The sequence below is a fragment of the Ranitomeya imitator genome, chromosome 1 (genome assembly GCF_032444005.1).
Source record: "Ranitomeya imitator isolate aRanImi1 chromosome 1, aRanImi1.pri, whole genome shotgun sequence".
Classification (NCBI taxonomy): Eukaryota; Metazoa; Chordata; class Amphibia; order Anura; family Dendrobatidae; genus Ranitomeya; species Ranitomeya imitator.
Window position 1 is genome coordinate 753,531,517 of NC_091282.1, and position 22,308 is coordinate 753,553,824.

Genomic DNA, 22,308 nt, shown 5'->3' on the forward strand with positions numbered 1-22,308 from the left:
ACCAACTAGTACGCCAAATGCAGTTGTTCCATTTAACCACAATTTAACGAGAGCCTGAAGATAGAAGCTCAGGAAAGGCAACCTGGAGAACACCTTGGAGTGGAACACACCATCTCTCTCCACCCCATACCCATTTTGTAGGCCTAATGCTGTGTAGTTTTCTACAACTACTAAACGAGAGTCGGAAGACCGAAGCAATGGCAAGGCAACCTGGGGAACACCTTGGAGTGTAACACACCATCTCTCTCCACCCGATACCCATTTTGTAGGCCTAATGCAGTGTAGTTTTCTACAACTACTAAACGAGAGTCGGAAGATCGAAGCAATGGCGAGGAAACCTGGAGAACACCTTGGAGTGTAACACACCATCTCTCTCCACCCCATACCCATTTTGTAGGCCTAATGCTGTGTAGTTTTCTACAACTACTAAACGAGAGTCGGAAGACCGAAGCAATGGCAAGGCAACCTGGGGAACACCTTGGAGTGTAACACACCATCTCTCTCCACCCAATACCCATTTTGTAGGCCTAATGCAGTGTAGTTTTCTACAACTACTAAACGAGAGTCGGAAGACCGAAGCAATGGCAAGGCAACCTGGGGAACACCTTGGAGTGTAACACACCATCTCTCTCCACCCGATACCCATTTTGTAGGCCTAATGCAGTGTAGTTTTCTGCAACTACTAAACGAGAGTCGGAAGATCGAAGCAATGGCGAAGAAACCTGGAGAACACCTTGGAGTGTAACACACCATCTCTCTCCACCCCATACCCATTTTGTAGGCCTAATGCTGTGTAGTTTTCTACAACTACTAAACGAGAGTCGGAAGACCGAAGCAATGGCAAGGCAACCTGGGGAACACCTTGGAGTGTAACACACCATCTCTCTCCACCCGATACCCATTTTGTAGGCCTAATGCAGTGTAGTTTTCTACAACTACTAAACGAGAGTCGGAAGACCGAAGCAATGGCAAGGCAACCTGGGGAACACCTTGGAGTGTAACACACCATCTCTCTCCACCCGATACCCATTTTGTAGGCCTAATGCAGTGTAGTTTTCTACAACTACTAAACGAGAGTCGGAAGACCGAAGCAATGGCAAGGCAACCTGGGGAACACCTTGGAGTGTAACACACCATCTCTCTCCACCCGATACCCATTTTGTAGGCCTAATGCAGTGTAGTTTTCTACAACTACTAAACGAGAGTCGGAAGATCGAAGCAATGGCGAGGAAACCTGGAGAACACCTTGGAGTGTAACACACCATCTCTCTCCACCCCATACCCATTTTGTAGGCCTAATGCTGTGCAGTTTTCTACAACTACTAAACGAGAGTCGGAAGACCGAAGCAATGGCAAGGCAACCTGGGGAACACCTTGGAGTGTAACACACCATCTCTCTCCACCCGATACCCATTTTGTAGGCCTAATGCAGTGTAGTTTTCTACAACTACTAAACGAGAGTCGGAAGATCGAAGCAATGGCGAGGAAACCTGGAGAACACCTTGGAGTGTAACACACCATCTCTCTCCACCCCATACCCATTTTGTAGGCCTAATGCTGTGCAGTTTTCTACAACTACTAAACGAGAGTCGGAAGACCGAAGCAATGGCAAGGCAACCTGGGGAACACCTTGGAGTGTAACACACCATCTCTCTCCACCCGATACCCATTTTGTAGGCCTAATGCAGTGTAGTTTTCTACAACTACTAAACGAGAGTCGGAAGACCGAAGCAATGGCAAGGCAACCTGGGGAACACCTTGGAGTGTAACACACCATCTCTCTCCACCCGATACCCATTTTGTAGGCCTAATGCAGTGTAGTTTTCTACAACTACTAAACGAGAGTCGGAAGATCGAAGCAATGGCGAGGAAACCTGGAGAACACCTTGGAGTGGAACACACCATCTCTCTACACCCCATACCCAATTTGTAGGCCTAATGCAGTGTAGTTTCCAAGAACTACTAAACAAGAGCCGGAAGATCGAAGCTCAGGAAAGGCAACCTGGAGAACACCTTGGAGTGGAACACACCATCTCTCTACACCCCATACCCAATTTGTAGGCCTAATGCAGTGTAGTTTCCAACAACTACTAAACGAGAGCCGGAAGATCGAAGCTCAGGAAAGGCAACCTGGAGAACACCTTGGAGTGGAACACACCATCTCTCTACACCCCATACCCAATTTGTAGGCCTAATGCAGCCTACTTTCCGACAACTACTAAACGAGAGCATGAAGATCGAAGCTCAGGAAAGGCAACCTGGGGAACACCTTGGAGTGTAACACACCCTCTCTCTACACCACGGAAGGGCTGATTCTTAGGAAGGAAGGCTGTCGGAAAGAAGCAGGGCGCGTCCGAGGGTGATTATATTCTTATTAGGTATATACTCACCCTCGGACGCGCCCTGCTTCTTTATTTGTAATGAATGTTTATTTGCAATGTGGTTTTGACTTACTCTATTTTTTTGGTAAATAATGATTTTATTATTTTCATTGTTTTGCATCTTCTTGGCAATAATATAAAGAAGACGCGACAGGACAACACTCGGTGGATGCCATATCTGTGTTTTAAATTGAAAAAAACTTTCAGTTAACTACTTGCAGGAGAAAGTTATTGTAGCTGGTGGCCATTTTTAGTACTGTACCAGATTTTTGTTGTATGTGTTTGTTTTTAATGTTAAAATGTCTGCATTTGATATCTCTCCAGTATTTTCTTTTTTATAAGCAAAATACTTATTTTTATATTTTCTGATGTTGGTTCAAGGGGTACACGGGCAGCAGTAGACAGGTCAGTGGAGGCCTAGTGGAAGGAGGGACCGCAGACAGGCTTCGAAGCCCTAACATAATAAATTGGGCTGGCTGTAGGCAATTTAAAATTGGTTCCAGGGGAACCCGGGCAGCAGTAGACAGGTCAGTGGAGGCCTAGTGGAAGGAGGGACCGCAGACAGGCTTCGAAGCCCTAACATAATAAATTGGGCTGGCTGTAGGCAATTTAAAATTGGTTCCAGGGGAACCCGGGCAGCAGTAGACAGGTCAGTGGAGGCCTAGTGGAAGGAGGGACCGCAGACAGGCTTCAAAGCCCTAACATAATAAATTGGGCTGGCTGTAGGCAATTTAAAATTGGTTCCAGGGGAACCCGGGCAGCAGTAGACAGGTCAGTGGAGGCCTAGTGGAAGGAGGGACCGCAGACAGGCTTCGAAGCCCTAACATAATAAATTGGGCTGGCTGTAGGCAATTTAAAATTGGTTCCAGGGGAACCCGGGCAGCAGTAGACAGGTCAGTGGAGGCCTAGTGGAAGGAGGGACCGCAGACAGGCTTCGAAGCCCTAACATAATAAATTGGCCTGGCTGTAGGCAATTTACAATTGGTTCCAGGGGAACACGGGCGGCAGTAGACAGGTCAGTGGAGGCCTAGTGGAAGGAGGGACCGCAGACAGGCTTCGAAGCCCTAACATATAAAATTGGGCTGGCTGTAGGCAATTTAAAATTGGTTCCAGGGGAACCCAGGCAGCAGTAGACAGGTCAGTGGAGGCCTAGTGGAAGGAGGGAACGCAGACAGGCTTCGAAGCCCTAACATAATAAATTGGGCTGGCTGTAGGCAATTTAAAATTGGTTCCAGGGGAACACGGGCAGCAGTGGCCTGGTCAGTGTAGTAGTAGTGGAAAAACGGGCCGCAGACAGGCTTCGAAGGCCTAACATAACAAAAATTGGGATGTAGGCAATTTACAATTGGTTCCAGGGGAACACGGGCAGCAGTAGACAGGTCAGTGGAGGCCTAGTGGAAGGAGGGACCGCAGACAGGCTTCGAAGCCCTAACATAATAAATTGGGCTGGCTGTAGGCAATTTAAAATTGGTTCCAGGAGAACCCGAGCAGCAGTAGACAGGTCAGTGGAGGCCTAGTGGAAGGAGGGACCGCAGACAGGCTTCGAAGCCCTAACATAATAAATTGGGCTGGCTGTAGGCAATTTAAAATTGGTTCCAGGGGAACCCGGGCAGCAGTAGACAGGTCAGTGGAGGCCTAGTGGAAGGAGGGACCGCAGACAGGCTTCGAAGCCCTAACATAATAAATTGGCCTGGCTGTAGGCAATTTACAATTGGTTCCAGGGGAACACGGGCGGCAGTAGACAGGTCAGTGGAGGCCTAGTGGAAGGAGGGACCGCAGACAGGCTTCGAAGCCCTAACATAATAAATTGGGCTGCTGTAGGCAATTTAAAATTGGTTCCAGGGGAACCCGGGCAGCAGTAGACAGGTCAGTGGAGGCCTAGTGGAAGGAGGGACCGCAGACAGGCTTCGAAGCCCTAACATAATAAATTGGGCTGGCTGTAGGCAATTTAAAATTGGTTCCAGGGGAACCCGGGCAGCAGTAGACAGGTCAGTGGAGGCCTAGTGGAAGGAGTGACCGCAGACAGGCTTCGAAGGCCTAACATAAGAAAAATGTCAATACAATGGTATTGACAGTGCCAGGCATTGAAGGATGTCAGCGCATAGACTAAACATTGGTGGAGCTGTGAGAGAAAATTTTGCAAGTGGTAGAGCACTGTTTGACCTGGGGGGGGGACTGTCTTGTGGCCGGCGGTACAGGCCCAGGGCCCCTCATATTACAACGGTGTGTCTGACGTTGGGTGCACACCACCACCGCCAGACACTTTATTGTACTATGAGGGACCTAGTGGCAGTGCCGTCGACCAAAAGCGGGCACACCCACCTCTTCAGACAAACAGTACTCTCACGGGTGCTGGCGCCAAGTGGCGATACCACGGCCCCGTGTGGGGACTTTGGCCATTTAGGGAGGTGTTAACATGTCGGATGCTGGACAATCAGGTGCTGCAAATTATGAGATTGGAAAAGTCGTTCAGAATAGTCCACAGGCAAGACCTTTACATAGGAAAGCTAGGTGTCAGCCGGGCAAGGTGGGGCAAAAGATTTCGAAATCCAGTTGTGGTTCATTTTAATGAAGGTTAGATCATCTACATTTTGGGTAGCCAGACGAGTCCTTTTTTCTGTTAGTATTGAACCTGCAGCACTGAATACTCTTTCTGATAGGACACTAGCTGCCGGGCAAGCAAGCTCCTGCAATGCATATTCTGCCAATTCTGGCCAGGTGTCTAATTTTGATGCCCAGTAATCAAATGGGAATGACGGTTGAGGGAGAACGTCGATAAGGGATGAAAAATAGTTAGTAACCATACTGGACAAATGTTGTCTCCTGTCACTTTGAATTGATGCTGCAGTACCTGTCCTGTCTGCAGTCATAGCAAAATCACTCCACAACCTGGTCAGAAAACCCCTCTGGCCAACGACACTTCTGATTTCTGCCCCTCTAACACCTCTGGTCTGCTGGCCCCTGCAGCTCGTGTTAGAACGATCACGGGCGCTGTGTGCAGGGAATGCCAGAAGCAAACGGTCAACAAGAGTTGATTGTTTTGTTGCTAATATTAGTTCCAAGTTCTCATGTGGCATTATATTTTGCAATTTGCCTTTATAGCGAGGATCAAGGAGGCAGGCCAACCAGTAATCGTCATCGTTCATCATTTTTGTTATGCGTGTGTCCCTTTTGAGGATACGTAAGGCATAATCCGCCATGTGGGCCAAAGTTCCAGTTCTCAAATCTGTGGTTGTGCTTGGTTGAGGGGCAATTTCAGGCAAATCCACGTCACTTGTGTCCCTCCAAAAACCAGAACCCGGCCTTGCCGCGCCAACAATTTCCACTGGCCCCGGAAAAGCTTCCTCATTAAAAATATAATCATCCCCATCATCCTCCTCGTCCTCCTCCTCCTCTTCGCCCGCTACCTCATCCTGTACACTGCCCTGGCCAGACAATGGCTGACTGTCATCAAGGCTTTCCTCTTCCTCAGCTGCAGACGCCTGATCCTTTATGTGCGTCAAACTTTGCATTAGCAGACGCATTAGGGGGATGCTCATGCTTATTATGGCGTTGTCTGCACTAACCAGCCGTGTGCATTCCTCAAAACACTGAAGGACTTGACACATGTCTTGAATCTTCGACCACTGCACACCTGACAACTCCATGTCTGCCATCCTACTGCCTGCCCGTGTATGTGTATCCTCCCACAAAAACATAACAGCCCGCCTCTGTTCGCACAGTCTCTGAAGCATGTGCAGTGTTGAGTTCCACCTTGTTGCAACGTCTATGATTAGGCGATGCTGGGGAAGGTTCAAAGAACGCTGATAGGTCTGCATACGGCTGGAGTGTACGGGCGAACGGCGGATATGTGAGCAAAGTCCACGCACTTTGAGGAGCAGGTCGGATAACCCCGGATAACTTTTCAGGAAGCACTGCACCACCAGGTTTAAGGTGTGAGCCAGGCAAGGAATGTGTTTCAGTTGGGAAATGGAGATGGCAGCCATGAAATTCCTTCCGTTATCACTCACTACCTTGCCTGCCTCAAGATCTACAGTACCCAGCCACGACTGCGTTTCTTTCTGCAAGAACTCGGACAGAACTTCAGCGGTGTGTCTGTTGTCGCCCAAACACTTCATAGCCAATACAGCCTGCTGACGTTTGCCAGTAGCTGCCCCATAATGGGAGACCTGGTGTGCAACAGTGGCAGCTGCGGATGGAGTGGTTGTGCGACTGCGGTCTGTGGACGAGGTCTCGCTTCTGCAGGAGGACGAGGAGGAGGAGGAGGGGGTGCGAATGGCTACAGCCAACTGTTTCCTAGACCGTGGGCTAGGCAGAACTGTCCCAAACTTGCTGTCCCCTGTGGACCCTGCATCCACCACATTTACCCAGTGTGCCGTGATGGACACGTAACGTCCCTGGCCATGCCTACTGGTCCATGCATCTGTTGTCAGGTGCACCTTTGTGCTCACAGATTGCCTGAGTGCATGGACGATGCGCTCTTTAACATGCTGGTGGAGGGCTGGGATGGCTTTTCTGGAAAAAAAGTGTCGACTGGGTAGCTCGTAGCGTGGTACAGCGTAGTCCATCAGGGCTTTGAAAGCTTCGCTTTCAACTAACCGGTAGGGCATCATCTCTAACAAGATTAGTCTAGCTATGTGGGCGTTCAAACCCTGTGTACGCGGATGCGAGGCTAAGTACTTCCGTTTTCTAACCATAGTCTCATGTAGGGTGAGCTGGACTGGAGAGCTGGAGATCGTGGAACTAGCGGGGGTGCCGGTGGACATGGCAGACTGAGAGACGGTGGGAGATGGTATTGTTGCCGCCGGTGCCCTAGATGCAGTGTTTCCTACTACGAAACTGGTGATTCCCTGACCCTGACTTCTTTGGCCTGGCAAAGAAACCTGCACAGATACTGCAGGTGGTGCAGAAAATGGTGGCCCTACACTGCCGGAAGGGATGTTGCGTTGATGAGTAGCTTCATTGGCCGAGGGTGCTACAACCTTAAGGGACGTTTGGTAGTTAGTAGTGTTGAGCGATACCGTCCGATACTTGAAAGTATCGGTATCGGATAGTATCGGCCGATACCCGAAAAATATCGGATATCGCCGATACCGATATCCGATACCAATACAAGTCAATGGGACATCAAGTATCGGAAGGTATTCTCATGGTTCCCAGGGTCTGAAGGAGAGGAAACGCTCCTTCAGGCCCTGGGATCCATAGGGATGTGTAAAATAAAGAATTAAAATAAAAAATATTGATATATTTACCTCTCCGGCGGCCCCTCAACTCAGCGCGGGTAACAGGCAGGCTTCTTTGTTCAAAATCAGCGCTTTTAGGACCTGAGAATCACGTCACTGCTTCTGATTGGTCGCGGGCCGCCCATGTGACCGCCACGCGACCAATCACAAACCGCGACATCACCGCAAGCTATTAGCGCGCTCATTTTTGAAAAATGAGCGCGTTAATGACTTTCAAAGAAGTAGCGGCTTGTGATTGGTCGCGGCCACGCGACCAATCACAAGCCGCGACGTCACCGCAAGCTATTAACGCGCTCATTTTTAAAAATGAGCGCGTTAATGACTTTCAAAGACGTAGCGGCTTGTGATTGGTCGCTTGTGATTGGACGTAGCGGCTTGTGATTGGTCATTAACGCGCTCATTTTTAAAAATGAGCGCGTTAATAGCTTGCGGTGACGTCGCAGCTTGTGATTGGTCGCGGCCACGCGACCAATCACAAGCCGCTACGTCTTTGAAAGTCATTAACGCGCTCATTTTTCAAAAATGAGCGCGCTAATAGCTTGCGGTGACGTCACGGCTTGTGATTGGTCGCGTGGCGGTCACATGGGCGGCCCGCGACCAATCAGAAGCCGGGACGTGATTCTCAGGTCCTAAAAGCGCTGATTTTGAACAACGAAGCCTGCCGGTTACCCGCGCTGAGTCCTGATTTTTTCAGGGAGAATTTAGAAAACAAATAAAACAAAAAAAGGCTTTCTATGGCCCACTGAGTGAGAGATGACGCACACAGGAGTCAGGAGTGGCACACAAGCCCAGAGGCCAATATTTATCTCCCACTGATTGATGTAGTGATTTTTTCAGGTAGATTTTGGAACCCAAATCAAGCAAAAAAATTAATAGGCTTTCTATGGCCCACAATTGGAGAGAGAGAGATGGCACACCCAGGAGTCAAGACTGGCACACAAGCAGAAAGGGCAATATTAATCTCCCACTGATTTGTTTTTGTTTTGTTTTTTTCAGGGAGACTTTAGAAAAAAAAAATACAAAAAAAATGATTTTTTTCAGGAATAATTTAGAAATCAAATAAAATAAAATGATTTTTTCAGGGAGAATTTAGAAAACAAATAAAACAAAAAATAGGCTTTCTAGGGCCCACTGAGTGAGAGAGGACGCACACAGGAGTCAGGAGTGGCACACAAGCCCAGAGGCCAATATTTATCTCCCACTGATTGATTTATTGATTTTTTCAGGTAGAATTTAGAACCCAAATCAACCAAAAAAATAAATAGGCTTTCTATGGCCCACTATTTGTGAGAGAGATGGCACGCTCAGGACTGGCACACAAGCCCAGAGGCCAATATTAATCTCCCACTTTTTTTTTTTTTTCCAGGGAAAATTTATAAACCCAATAAAAAAAATAATAAATAGGCTTTCTATGGCCCACTATCTGAGAGAGAGAGATGGCACGCTTAGGACTGGCACACAAGCCCAAAGGCCAATATTAATCTCCCACTGATTGATTTATTGATTTTTTTCAGGTAGATTTTGGAACCCAAATCAAGCAAAAAAATAAATAGGCTTTCTATGGCCCACTGAGAGATGGCACACACAGGAGTAAGGAGTGGCACACAAGCCCTGAGGCCAATATTTTTCTCCCACTGATTGATGTAGTGATTTTTTCAGGTAGATTTTAGAACCCAAATCAAGCAAAAAAATAAATAGGCTTTCTATGGCCCACTGAGTGAGAGATGACACAGACAGGGATGGCACTCTAGCAGAAATGCCAATCTTAATCTCCCACAAAAAAAAAAAAAAGGAACTGTCCTTCAATTACTATCTCCCTGCAGTAATCTCAGCCAGGTATGGCAGGCAGCAATAAGGAGTGGACTGATGCACAAATTAAATAAAAAGTGTGGACAAACAAACAAGATAGCTGTGCAGAAAGGAAGGAACAAGAGGATTTGTGCTTTGAAAAAAGCAGTTGGTTTGCACAGCGGCGTACACACAGCAATGCAGCTATCAGGGAGCCTTCTAGGGCAGCCCAATGAGCTACAGCGCTGAGGGGAAAAAAAAAAATGTAGCTTCCACTGTCCCTGCACACCGAAGGTGGTGTTGGGCAGTGGAAATCGCTACAGCACAAGCGGTTTGGTGGTTAATGGACCCTGCCTAACGCTATCCCTGCTTCTGACGAAGCGGCAGCAACCTCTCCCTATGCTCAGATCAGCAGCAGTAAGATGGCGGTCGGCGGGAACGCCCCTTTATAGCCCCTGTGACGCCGCGGACAGCAAGCCAATCACTGCAATGCCCTTCTCTAAGATGGTGGGGACCAGGACCTATGTCATCACGCTGCCCACACTCTGCGTTTACCTTCATTGGCTGAGAAATGGCGCTTTTCGCGTCATTGAAACGCGACTTTGGCGCGAAGGTCGCGTACCGCATGGCCGACCCCGCACAGGGGTCGGATCGGGTTTCATGAAACCCGACTTTGTCAAAAGTCGGCGACTTTTGAAAATGTTCGACCCGTTTCGCTCAACCCTAGTGCAGGGTAATGTTAGGGAAAGAAAGTCCACCATGCGACTTAGATGCATACATGACCGAGTTGGGAATACGATGTTTCCAGAATGCTAGACAAAGTTCAAGAGAGAGAGCTTGAATCTTCTTCAAAGTTGATAAAGATATTTTTGTTTGTAGAGTCTCAAATAAATAGAGAAACTTGAGGACGGAATATAGAGACTTAATTGAGAGGCTCAATAACGCTGCCAAATACAGCTGCGTGCATGCCCGAGATTTGAAGGGAGTTGATGATGACGTTGACTCTTACAATCATGTTATCACACCCACAGGGGCTTGATAGTATACAAAGAGTGGCGACTAGTCTGGGGAAACTAACGCCCCATAGATTAATCAAAGGCCTAATTATCATAGGAAAAGTTAAGGTGGTATTTTTTTCCTCATGACTATTATGGAGACCACTAATATAGGCTTATTTAGATCAATGAGGTAGGAGCTCCTGCTTTAAAGTATATGTCCACTCTCACGAAGGTCCAGATACGCCCCCGACAGCATGTAATTTCTATGCAGCAGTCTTACTTGGATTGGGAGATCAATCAGCTAGTACAAGTATTGAGTTGAATTCAGATGATTTTTTAAAGCACTTTCCACTCTGTCCAAGATGTTAGATTCAGGGGCCAGGGCCAGCTCCAGGATTTTGTGGGCCCCAGGTGAACGAGAATCAGTGGCCCCTTTAACACATACCACGATTCATGAAGCACAGATACGGCAGATAAATAAAGGTATAGTACAATGCCAAATATTTCAGTTCTTAACTTACATGATTGATATCAATAGATCAAAAACTGGACAGTATAGTCCTCCATACAGTATTATGGGCACCACATAGGGCTCCATACAGAATAATGAGCCACATATATTGCTCCATACAGAATGATGAGCCCCATATAATGCTCCATACAGTATAATGAGCCCCATATAATGCTCCATACGGTATAGGATGGACCCCGAATATTGCTCCATACAGAATGGGCCCCATATAAGACTCCATACAGTATATGACTGGCACCATATGTTGCTGCAACAGAATAGGCCCCATATAATTCTCCATATATAGTTGACCTCATAAGATGCACCATATATGATGGGCCCCATTGGCCCCATATGATGCTCCATATATGATGGGCCCCATAAGATGCTCCATATATAATGGGCCCCATATACTGTTCCATATGTAATTGGCCCCATAAGGTGCTCCATATGTAATTGGCCCCACAAGATGCGACATATGTAATTGGCCCCATATACTGCTCCATATGTAATTGGCCCCATAAGATGCTCCATATATAACTGGCCCCATAAGATGCTCCATAAATAAAGGGCCCCATAAGATGCTCCATATATAATGGGCCTCATAAGATGCTCCATATATAATAGGCCCTATAAGATGCTCCATATATATTGGGCCCCATAAGATGCTCCATATATAATGAGCCCCATAAGATGCTCCATATATAATGGACCCCATAAGATGCTCCATATATAATGGGCCCCATAAGATGCTCCATATATAATGGACCCCATAAGATGCTCCATATATATTGGGCCCCATAAGATGCTCCATATATAATGAGCCCCATATACTGCTCCATATGTAATTGGCCCCATAAGATGCTCCATATATAATTGGCCCCATAAGATGCTCTATAAATAAAGGGCCCCATAAGATGCTCCATATATAATGGGCCCCATAAGATGCTCCTTATATAATAGGCCCTTTAAGATGCTCCATATATAATGGGCCACATAAGATGCTCCATATATATTGGGCCCCATAAGATGCTACATATATAATAGGCCCCATAAGATGCTTCATATATAATGGGCCCCATAAGATGCTCCATATATAATTGGCCCCATAAGCTGCTCCATATGTAATTGGCCTCATAAGATTCTCCAAACATAAAAAAAAAGAAATACTCACTTCTCCTCGCTGGCCGCTGCTCTGTTTTGGACTCGTCAGCGTCACAGTCTTCCAGCTCTCTGCACTCTGACTGTTCAGGCAGAGGGCGCACAGACGTGACATCATCGCGCCCTCTGACCTGAACATCACAGAAGACGCCGCAGCGGTGAAACACGGAGAGGTAAGTATCGCAAGTGTCGGGGCCCTGAGCAAGCGTGGGGAGCCCACTTGCAGGCACCAACATTGGCACAGGCATTGGATCCCCATAGCGTGCCGGTGTCTCTGACGGCAAGTAGGTCCCCCTGATCGCTTAGGGCCTCAACACTAGCCCAGGTGCGCCAGATGTTGATGCTGGGGCCTCATTGGGGCACCTCTAATGGCTCAATAAACTTTTGAATGTTTCCTATGGAGGACAAAGAGAATCTTTTTACATGTGATGTAAAATAATTTTCATTAATTTAAAAATTATTTTACCAAAGACCTAACATTTTTTTAACATTAAAATGCTACACTGAGTATTCAACATTTTGTTTCTTTCTCTAATTGGATTTTCTTTTCCATTTTATTAATCAAGGCTGTAGTTAACGTTTGTGTATTTTTTATCAGTTCTTACTGTAGACTATTTTCAATTGTTTTAGTTGGGCTCATACTTTTGATATTTTATTTTCAGTTGCCTATTGGGCAACAGATGATTTGCCAGCAGATACTTTCATAACCTTTGTACGAATACTGAAAATAGTTCAATACCATAAGGCTATTTCAAGATGCAGTAACTGTGGCATAATTGTTCTGTTTTTTGCTATATCATGCTTCTAATGTCCCCTCTAATCTTATCTTATTTTGTCTTAAAGAAGTACGGTATATTATCAGGTAATGCATCTTTTTTTCTCAGCATGTGATGCATTGTTTCTATCTTTCTACTTTTCTCTTTGATGTTCTGAGATGTGCCATTAACCTTATCTGACTTCAGAAAACTTGCAAGAAAGTTGTGTACAGGATTATAAAAAGAAAAAGAAAAATCTGAAATAAATATACTATTGTTTTTAGAAAACTCAGTGGAGTTTAGAATGTCTCTGCACAAGGGGGGGCAACTTTGGCTCGTGATTTATTTAAGAGGTAGCAAACTTGTTCTAAAATCCTCTTCAAAAACCTCTTCTAAAATGCTTGCAAAGCTCTTCCTATTCATTTCTGTGGGAAATCTACTGTTCATATGAAGATTTTTTGTGGCTTTTTTAAAATTTCATTTGTATTATTTTCTCATAGAGGTGTTGAAAAAAACCTTTGGTGGTTAAGAAAAAAAGAAAACAAAAAGATCACATCACTTCTTTGAAGCAGATCGTGATGGAATCTGCTCCGAATTAGGCACTGTCAAAAATCTGGGGGAAAAAAAACTTTTTATTAGAAAATTTTTTCCAAAACTCTTCAAAAATTGTTCAAAACTGCTTGAAAAAACTCAATTCATTGAAGGCAATGAAAAACTCCTTGAATAACTCCTTAAAAAAAGAATGTTCCCTGAATTGGTTTTCATGTTGTCATTTTTGATTGCACATAAAAACTTCATCTGAACATAGCCTAAAACTATCAAGTGTATGTAGACCCTTTATTTAACATACCTTTACAGCAGCTGCTTGGCATTGGTTGCAAAATTAATCATTTTGCAATCCACTGATATTTCAAAGTTACTTCCTTAAAATTAGAAAAAAACTATGATACAATAATTCAGGAAACAAAAAGTAGACATTTTTGACCAGACAGATGAGTAACTGTCCTTGAGCATCACAACACAGTTCACTCCAGTGATCAGCAATCTCACTGGGAAACCAAAAATAACTGTAAAACAAAAGGTCACCATTTCTGACTGGACAGATGAGTGGTTGAGCATTTAATACTCGAACAGCTTAAAAGGGTTGTCCTAACCTGACAAAATCCATAATTCACCAACCCATAAAGAAAGAAAATTTGAAATTGAATCAAATGGGTTAAATGTGCTGCCAATGGAAGGATAAGGAGACAGGAATCAAAGTGTGTGGTTTATTAGTCAACGCGATTTGAAGATTCAAACTTTTCTCTTTAAATATACATGGTATACTATGCTTCACATGCATTATAGTGATCCCACTCTATCTTATTGCTTTAATATTAATTGACACTGACCACTTTAAAATAAGTATTTTGCAATTGTTGTTTGGCCTACTTTAGTGGCTCTTCAAAAGTGAAGGCACATCGTACTAGTTTATAAAATGGATTTGAATACCAGGGAGGTGGCTTGGCAGGAACAGATGAAGGACATTTTTGGCTCAATAGGTGGCGCTGGAGCCACCGGTTTTAGTAGTGGTGGTGACTAGGGTTGAGTGAAACGGGTCGGTCATTTTCATAAGTCGCCGACTTTTGGCACAGTCGGGTTTCATGAAACCCGACCCGATCCCTGTGTGGGGTCGGCCATGCAGTACGCGAAAAGCGCCATTTCTCAGCCATTGAAGGTGGACGCAGAGTGTGGGCAGCGTGATGACATAGGTCTCAGTCCCCACCATCTTAGAGAAGGGCATTGCAGTGATTGGCTTGTTGTCTGCGGCGTCACAGGGGCTATAAAGGGGCGTTCCCGCCGACCTCCATCTTACTGCTGCTGATCTGAGCATAGAGAGAGGTTGCTGCCGCTTCGTCAGAAGCAGGGATAGCATTAGGCAGGGTCCATTAACCCCCAAACCGCTTGTGCTGTAGCGATTTCCACTGTCCAACACCACCTTTTGTTTGCAGGGACAGTGGAGGCTACATTTTTTTTCCTCAGCGCTGTAGCTCATTGGGCTGCCCTAGAAGGCTCCCTGATAGCTGCATTGCTGTTTGTACACCGCTGTGCAAACCAACTGCTTTTTTCAAAGCACAAATCCTGTTGTTCCTTCCTTTCTGCACAGCTATCTTGTTTGTTTGTCCACACTTTTTATTTAATTTGTGCAGCAGTCCACTCCTTGTTATTGCTGCCTGCCATACATTGCTGAGATTACTGCAGGGAGATAGTAATTGTAGGACAGTCCCTTTTTTTTTTTTCGTTACATCTGTTCAAGCCACTTACTGCCACAGAAAATATACTCTAATACAGTGGCCCAGATTTATTCACTAGTCTCCCTGAATTAAAAAAAAAAAAGGTGCAGATTAAAATTGGCAAATCTGCATCAGTGGCAGTCCTGTGTGTGGCATCTGTGTCTCATTTTCTGGCACAGAAAACATACAGTCTAACAGTGGGCCTGATTTCTTGCCAATTCTCCCAGAAATAAAAAAAAAAAAATAGTGGGAGATTAATATTGGCATTTGTGCTTCAGTGCCAGTCGTGTGTGCCATCTCTCTCAAATTGTGGGTCACAGAAAGCCTAGTGTCTGTTTTTTTGTTTTTTGTTTTTTAAATTCTCCCTGAAAAAAAATAAATAGTGGGAGATTAATATTGGCATTTGTGCTTCAGTGCCAGTCGTGTGTGCCATCTCTCTCAAATTGTGGGCCACAGAAAGCCTAGTGTCTGGTTTTTTTTATTTTGGTTTTTAAATTCTCCCTGAAAAAAAATAAATAGGGGGAGATTAATATTGGCATTTGTGCTTCAGTGCCAGTCGTGTGTGCCATCTCTCTCAAATTGTGGGCCACAGAAAGCCTAGTTTTTTTTTATTTTGGTTTTTAAATTCTCCCTGAAAAAAAATAAATAGTGGGAGATTAATATTGGCATTTGTGCTTCAGTGCCAGTCGTGTGTGCCATCTCTCTCAAATTGTGGGCCACAGAAAGCCTAGTGTCTGTTTTTTTTTATTTTGGTTTTTAAATTCTCCCTGAAAAAAATAAATAGTGGGGGATTAATATTGGCATTTGTGCTTCAGTGCCAGTCGTGTGTGCCATCTCTCTCAAATTGTGGGCCACAGAAAGCCTAGTGTCTTTTTTTTATTTTGATTTTTAAATTCTCCCTGAAAAAAAATAAATAGTGGGAGATTAATATTGGCATTTGTGCTTTAGTGCCAGTCCTGCGTGTGTGGCATCTGTCTCATTTTGTGCCACAGAAAACCGAGTGTGTAACATTGTGCCTGATTTTCCTTGCAGTCTCGCCCACCTATAAAGGGATATCTAAATCCTACAGAAGTTTGAGTTCACCTTGTAAGTTGTTTTACAGTAACAAATACCGTTACTTTGGTTACGTTTTGCAAACAATGAGGAAGTCTGGTGGAAGAGGTCGTGGCCGTGGGCGTTCATTGCCAGCTGGTAATGATGGTAGTGGTGGTGGAGCATCAGGTGGTCATGGGATAAACAATATAGCACCTAAGTCTCGAGCTGTGGAGCCAGGTTCATCGTCTGGCAACACAAGGCCTTGAACGCTCCCTTTTCTGGGAGTAGGAAAACCGCTTTTAAAGCCGGAGCAGCAAGAGCAAGTTTTGGCTTTCCTTGCTGACTCAGCCTTTAGCTCTTTTGCCTCCTCTTCTGAAACTGGTAAATGTAAAAGCAGCGCGTCGTTAGTGGATGTTCACGCTCAGGGACAAGTCGCTCCATTGTCCTGTTCAGCAAAAACAACAACAGAGAAGGATGCGTCAGGCGACACAACGGGTTACTCCATGGAGCTCTTTACACATACCGTTCCTGGGTTAGAAAGTGAAACAGTTAACAGGCCATGCCCATTACAAGTTGAATCTGACATGGAGTGCACAGATGCACAGCCACAGCCAGATTACTATGCTGTTCCTTTGACTCAGACCACAACATTGCCCTTGTAGTGTACTGATCCAGAATCAGACCCTGATGAGACTATGGTGCCCTGTCACGAACGCTATACCACCGGCTTACACGGTAACACAGACGAAGTTGCACATGAGATAGAAGAGGAGGTCATGGATGACCCAGTTGTTGACCCCGATTGGCAGCCATTGGGAGAACAGGGTGCAGACGGCAGTAGTTCTGAAGTGGAGGAGGAGGGGCCGCAGCAGGCATCAACATCGCAACAGGTTCCATCTGCCGGGCCCGTATCTGGCCCAAAACGTGTGGCAAAGCCACATTCAACTACCTTAAGCAGAGGTCAGAATCTGAAAAGTCTAAATACAAGTTGCATGCATAGACATTTAACCACCATGCATTTGCAAGCCTGGACTAACTACCAAACGTCCCTTAAGGTTGTAGCACCCTCGGCCAATGAAGCTAGTCAGCAACGCTACATCCCTTCCGTCACTGTAAGGCCACCATTTTCCGCACCACCTGCAGTATCTGTGCAGGTTTCGTTGCCAGGCCAAAGCAGTCAGGGTCAGGGAATCACCAGTTTCGTAGTAGGAAACACTGCATCTAGGGCACCGGCAAGAATACCGTCTCCAACCATCTCTCAGTCTGCCATGTCCACCAGCACCCCCGCTAGTTCCACGATCTCCAGCTCTCCAGTCCAGCTCACCCTACATGAGACTCTCGTTAGAAAAAGGAAGTATTCATCCTCGCATCCGCGTACACAGGGTTTGAACGCCCACATAGCTAGACTAATCTCGTTAGAGATGATGCCCTACCGGTTAGTTGAAAGCGAAGCTTTCAAAGCCCTGATGGACTACGCTGAACCACGCTACGAGCTACCCAGTTGACACTTCTTTAAGAGAAAAGCCATTCCAGCCCTCCACCAGCATGTTAAAGAGCGCATCGTCCATGCACTCAGGCAATCTGTGAGTACAAAGGTGCACCTGACAACAGATGCATGGACCAGTAGGCATGGCCAGGGACGTTACGTGTCCATCACGGCACACTGGGTGAATGTGGTGAATGCAGGGTCCACAGGGGACCGCAATATTGGGACAGTTCTGCCTAGCCCACGTTCTAGGAAACAGTTGGCTGTAGCCGTTCGCCCCCCTCCTCCTCCTCCTTGTCCTCCTGCAGAAGCGAGAGCTCGTCCACAGACCGCAGTCGCACAACCACTCCATCCGCAGCTGCCACTGTTGCACACCAGGTGTCCCATTATGGGGCAGCTACTGGCAAGCGTCAGCAGGCTGTATTGGCTATGAAGTGTTTGGGCGACAACAGACTCACCGCAGAAGTTCTGTCCGAGTTCTTGCAGAAAGAAACGCAGTCGTGGCTGGGCACTGTAGATCTTGAGGCAGGCAAGGTAGTGAGTGATAACGGAAGGAATTTCATGGCTGCCATCACCCTTTCCCAACTGAAACACATTCCTTGCCTGGCTCACACCTTAAACCTGGTGGTGCAGTGCTTCCTGAAAAGTTATCCGGGGTTATCCGACCTGCTCCTCAAAGTGCGCGGACTTTGCTCGCATATCCGCCGTTCGCCCGTACACTCCAGCCGTATGCAGACCTATCAGCGGTCTTTGAACCTTCCCCAGTATCGCCTAATCATCGACGTTGCAACAAGGTGGAACTCAACACTGCACATGCTTCAGAGACTATGCGAACAGAGGCGTGCTGTTATGTATTTGTGGGAGGATACACATACACGGGCAGGCAGTAGGATGGCAGACATGGACTTGTCAGGTGTGCAGTGGTCGAAGGTACAAGACATGTGTCAAGTCCTTCAGTGTTTTGAGGAATGCACACAGCTGTTTAGTGCAGACAACGCCATAATAAGCATGAGCATCCCCCTAATGCGTCTGCTGATGCAAAGTTTGACGCACATAAAGGAGCAGGCGTCTGCAGCAGAGGAAGAGGAAAGCCTTGATGACAGTCAGCCATTGTCTGGTCAGGGCAGTGTACAGGACGAGGTAGCGGGCGAACAGGAGGAGGAGGACGAGGAGGATGATGGGGATGAGTATTTTTTCAATGAGGAAGCTTCTCCGGGGAAACTGGAAATTGGTGGCGTGGCAAGGCCGGGTTCTGGTTTTTTGAGGGACACAAGTGACGTAGATTTGCCTGTAACTGCCCCTCAACTCAGCACAACCGCAGATTTGACAACTGGAACTTTGGCCCAGTATACGTATCCTCAAAAGGGACCCACGCATTATTAAAATGATGACCGATGACGATTACTGGTTGGCCTGCCTCCTTGATCCTCGCTATAAAGGCAAATTGCAAAATATTATGCCACATGAGAACCTGGAACAAATATTAGCAACCAAACAATCAACTCTTGTTGACTGTTTGATTCAGGCATTTCCAGCACACAGCGCCGGTGATCGTTCTCACACGAGTTGCAGGGGGCAGCAGACCAGAGGTGTTAGAGGTGCACAAATCAGAAGTGGCGTTGGACAGAGGGGTTTTCTGACCAGGTTGTGGAGTGATTTTGCTATGACCGCAGACAGGACAGGTACTGCAGCATCAATTCAAAGTGACAGGAGACAACATTTGTCCAGTATGGTTACTAACTATTTTTCATCCCTTATCGATGTTCCCCTCAACCGTCATTCCCATTTGATTACTGGGCATCCAAATTAGACACCTGGCCAGAATTGGCAGAATATGCATTGCAGGAGCTTGCTTGCCCAGCAGCTAGTGTGCTATCAGAAAGAGTATTCAGTGCTGCTGGTTCAATATTAACCGAAAAAAGGACTCGTCTGGCTACCCAAAATGTTGATGATCTAACCTTCATTGAAATGAACCACTACTGGATTTCGAATTATTTTGCCCCACCTTTCCCGGCTGACACCTAGCTTTCCAATGAAAAGGTCTTGCTTCTGGACTGCTCTGACTGAGTTTTCCAATCTTGTAATTTGCAGCAGCTGTTTGTCCAGCATACGACATGTTTACACCTCCCTAAATGGCCAAACTCCCTCCACGGGGCTGTGGTCTCGCCACTTGGCGCAAGCACCCGTGAGAGTGCTGTTTGTCTGAAGAGGTGGGTGTCCCTCATAGTACAATAAAGTGTCTCTGGCGGTGGTGGCGCGCAACCAACGTCAGACACACCGTTGTAACATAAGGGGCCCTGGGCCTGTACCGCCGGCCACAAGACAGTTTCCCCCCCCCCTCAGCTCAAACAGTGCTCTACGATTTGGAAAATTATCTCTCACAGCTCCACCAATGTTTAGTCTATGCGCTGACATCCTTCAATGCCTGGCACTGACAATACCAATGTGTTGACATGTATGATGCTACTTAAAATAGTCAGGGGCAGTGTCCTATATTTACACCAGTAAATACTTTGCGCCAAATTACTAGGTCTGAAACTCAGCAGAGGAGCCCACCCCTGTACCTAAGTATGCCACCCTTTTGTTTTTTGGTTTTGTTGTATTGCGGGACATTAACATCTATTTATTTTTTGGGAGTACTAACTGTCAGACACTCATTACAATCGGCCTCCGCTGACAACACCAATGCTGCCTGTGTACCCCTGCAAGATAATTCCAAGTGCATAGAGCCTACTTTTGTTATGTTAGGCCTACTAAGCCTGTCTGCGGTCCCTCCTTCCAATAGTCCTCCACTGACCAGACCACTGCTGCCCGTGTACCCCTGGAAGCTATTTAAAGTGCCTACAGCCTACTTTTGTTATGTTAGGCCTACAAAGCCTGTCTGCGGTCCCTCCTTCCAATAGTCCTCCACTGACCACACCACTGCTGCCCGTGTACCCCTGGAAGCTATTTTAAAGTGCCTACAGCCAACTTTTGTTACGTTAGGCCTACTAAGCCTGTCTGCGGTCCCTCCTTCCAATAGTCCTCCACTGACCACACCACTGCTGCCCGTGTACCCCTGGAACCTATTTTAAAGTGCCTACAGCCTACTTTTGTTATGTTAGGCCTACTAAGCCTGTCTGCGGTCCCTCCTTCCAATAGTCCTCCACTGACCACACCACTGCTGCCCGTGTACCCCTGGAACCTATTTTAAAGTGCCTACAGCCTACTTTTGTTATGTTAGGCCTACTAAGCCTGTCTGCGGTCCCTCCTTCCAATAGTCCTCCACTGACCACACCACTGCTGCCCGTGTACCCCTGGAAGCTATTTTAAAGTGCCTACAGCCTACTTTTGTTATGTTAGGCCTACTAAGCCTGTCTGCGGTCCCTCCTTCCAATAGTCCTCCACTGACCAGACCAATGCTGTCCGTGTACCCCTGGAACCTATTTTAAATTGCATAGAGCATCCTTTTTTTAATTGTCTGTCTGCGGTCCATAATTGAAATTGTCCTCCACTGACCAGAACAATGCTGCCTGTGTACCCCTGTAACCTTTTTTAAACTGCATTGAGCCAAATTTTTTGTTTAAGGCCTACTACCTGTGTCTGTCTGCGCCACTCAATACAGCTGTCCTCCTCTGAAAAAAGCTGAGCGTCAATAGTCTGGTTTTCAGCCTATAGGAATTTGAAAACTGCATTGGGGCTACTACTTCGGTAGGGCCTACTAACGGTGTCTGACGCTCCAAGGTGTTCTCCAGGTTGCCTCTCCATAGCTTCTATCTTCTAGCTCTCGTTAAGTAGTTGTTGAAACAACACTGCATTAGGCCTACAAGTTGGGTCTGGGTTGTAGAGACGGTGTCTGCCGCTCCAAGGTGTTCTCTAGGTTGCCTCTCCATAGCTTCTATCTTCTAGCTCTCGTTAAGTAGTTGTTGAAACAACACTGCATTAGGCCTACAAGTTGGGTCTGGGTTGTAGAGACGGTGTCTGCCGCTCCAAGGTGTTCTCTAGGTTGCCTCTCCATAGCTTCTATCTTCTAGTTCTCGTTAAGTAGTTGTTGAAACAACACTGCATTAGGCCTACAAGTTGGGTCTGGGTTGTATAGACGGTGTCTTCTGCTCCAAGGTGTTCTCCAGGTTGCCTCTCCATAGCTTCGATCTTCTAGCTCTCGTTAAGTAGTTGTTAAAACAACACTGCATTTGGCCTACTAGTTGGGTTGGGGCCTACTAACAGTGTCTGCCGCTCCTTGCTGTTCTCCTGGTTTCCTGTCCTGAAATTCCATTTTCAGGCTCTCGTTAAGTAGTTGTTAATGTTAGACTGCATTTGGCCTACTAGTTGGGTTGGGGCCTACTATCGGTGTCTGCTGCTCCTTGCTGTTCTCCTCCACTGAACAAAGCTGTGCCGCCTGTTTACTACTGTTGCCAATTTTGAACTGCATTTAGACTACTTACTGATTTGGGCCTACTCTCTGTGTCAGCCTCTCATTACAGTTGTCCTCCACTGCAATGCCCCCTGGTTAGTCCTGTTACCAATTTTGAACTGCATTTAGCCCACTTTATTCTTTGGGCCTATATCTGTGTTTCCTCCTCATCCTGCCCATTGTCCAGCCAGTGATAGATGAGTCTGCTGGTACATTGACCCATAACGCAACATTCCCCGTGCACGCTACACAGCAAGATTGTGACCCTGCTGAAAGTCAGGTTC